The sequence below is a fragment of the Lagenorhynchus albirostris genome, chromosome 19 (genome assembly GCF_949774975.1).
Source record: "Lagenorhynchus albirostris chromosome 19, mLagAlb1.1, whole genome shotgun sequence".
In the NCBI taxonomy this organism is placed as follows: domain Eukaryota; kingdom Metazoa; phylum Chordata; class Mammalia; order Artiodactyla; family Delphinidae; genus Lagenorhynchus; species Lagenorhynchus albirostris.
In genome coordinates, this window is record NC_083113.1 from 44239323 (window position 1) to 44241519 (window position 2197).

Consider the following 2197-nt stretch of genomic DNA (forward strand, 5'->3'; position numbering starts at 1 on the left):
AATATTGCACAAAATGTCATTTGTGGGTGATGCTAACTCGAAACTGCAAGGAAGGGGATGCTGGAAAGCAACCATAGTTCTTGCTTAGTTAAGGTGACACAGCACAAAGTCACTCAATGACATAACTCAAAAGGGAACGTCTCTGGGCACACAGAAATGTAATGGAGACCTCACACTCTGGAGAAGGCACCTTTCCAGGAACCTTATTTATTGGTAAATAGTAAAGTGTCACTGTTCAACTTTCAAAGTTGCATTTTTTTGTTTGAAACTTGTTAATTTACTAATCCTTGTAAGCCATGATACTTACACATGGAAAATTACTCTCTCTACAAATGCTGAAGTTTCTGATAATCTCAGAGAAAAATTTTACTAACTGGAATATAGCTTCAGGTTTTTTTGTCACACTGAAGTGCGTATATATTTCAACCAAAATATTTATACAGGTATATCTAATTGCTTTAATTCAGGGAAACTTTTTGTGATAAAAAATTGGTAAGGTAAAACTCATCAAATTATCTGTCTTTTTGTAATCTTTTGCATGTTTCGCCAAATTAAGATGCCTCAAAATCATAGGCTTTCTCAATTTCATTTTACATCACTAAAAACATAAACTTATATGATTTTTAAAGAAGCTCTCGATCAAAATATGCTTTGCACAGTTTGAGATATTCTAAAGCATGTTTATAGAATTTTAAAATAAAATGTTGTACATTATTTGTGCTCTCATCATTTAATATGTTTAAATTTCCTTCATGCTTTTTTGGGGATAAATTTAATGTGTTCTTATATACAAATTTTGTTTCCAGTAATTGTCATTCACTGAATTCTTCATGCTGTATTTTTTTGGTATTCATTTGTTGACTACTTGATTAAGGTTTTCAAAGTGATTTTGAACAAAATGCAACCAAAATTTAGAGGACTCATTTATTTACATAATTAATACCATTGTAGAACAAATAGGTCAATTTTTTTTCAATTTAAAGGCAGTCACTGTTTATTAACTGACCAGATTACAAAATCATGGCAGATACCTTAGTTCATCCTTCTAATAAGCCTGTTGATCTAGTTTTCCCTGTTGCCAGCATCTCCACCTTCTACAAAATAGGTGGTCTTTTCTTCATTCCACCTCGTGGAGAAGACAATTTGAAGGGCCAGAAGAAGTTGTTTGCTTCTTTGAAACACTTCTCAATAGCATAGATCTGATGAATCAGATCCTCCATGCGGATGATGCCATAGTTACCAAGAGATCGAACAATCAACGCATCTGTCAGGGCAATTCGCTTCTCGTTGCTTTTGCCATAACCACGCTTGTAGATAGACTCATTTACTGACTTCAGGTTTGGGTATCCCCTGTAATGTATGGCTCCACAATTCTGAGCATGTTAATTGAAACCTTGTTGAGCTTCACAAAGGTGCCATTGAAGACCTGACAAAGGTGAAGAAACTGCAACACCTTACAGACCTTTGGGCTCACACCATTGATACCTCTGATCCTGATGACAAATGCCAGTTTGGGTTCCATGGGTACATGGAAGTTTCCAGCTTTTCTTGCCATCCTAGCCATTCGAATCTGAATTCTGTACATCTGCCTGTATCCCTTGTGACAATGCTTAGCTTTTTCATAGATAAGCTTCCTCCTTGCCTTTCGAAGCATCTTTTGGGCAAACTTCTTTCTTAGGTGCTTGATCTTAAGCTCTGCAAAATCCTTTTGCTTTTCCTTAAGGGTTTCGGGCATAGCAGGAACCTTCTTTTTCTTCTCTTCTGCACCCTCCATGGTTCCAGCCAGAAAAGAGGCCAAATAGCTTGATTTTTAAGGTAATTCTTCAAAATTTCAAATCTAAAATCCAATTGATAAAAAAAAAATAATAATGATGAGCAGCAAAGAAAGAAAAATCATACAGTCATGGTAACGTCTTTTTAAAAAATTAATTTTACTTCAGCTTAGTCAAAAAATCTTTGTACTTCAGTTAATGTATTTTGACTATATAAAATGTAAATTTTAGCATCTATTTCAACTAAAATTTCATATAAGTGAAATTAAAAAAAGAGTCATTTGATCTAAATGAAAAGTCATGGTTGATAGAGTGGTGTGCAGTTGAACCTTCTATAGCTTTACATATTAAATCATAATTTTTTTGGTATAGTTTTCTTTGAATAACTACTAACTTTTTAAGTAGAATACAATACTTCTTTAGCA

At 33.9% G+C, this 2197-nt stretch overlaps 1 pseudogene; it reads right to left on the bottom strand.

The window, feature by feature from the left end:
* Nucleotides 1-1032: 1032 nt before the first annotated feature.
* LOC132509879 (large ribosomal subunit protein uL30-like) lies at nucleotides 1033-1774 on the bottom strand (annotated as a pseudogene).
* Nucleotides 1775-2197: the final 423 nt, after the last annotated feature.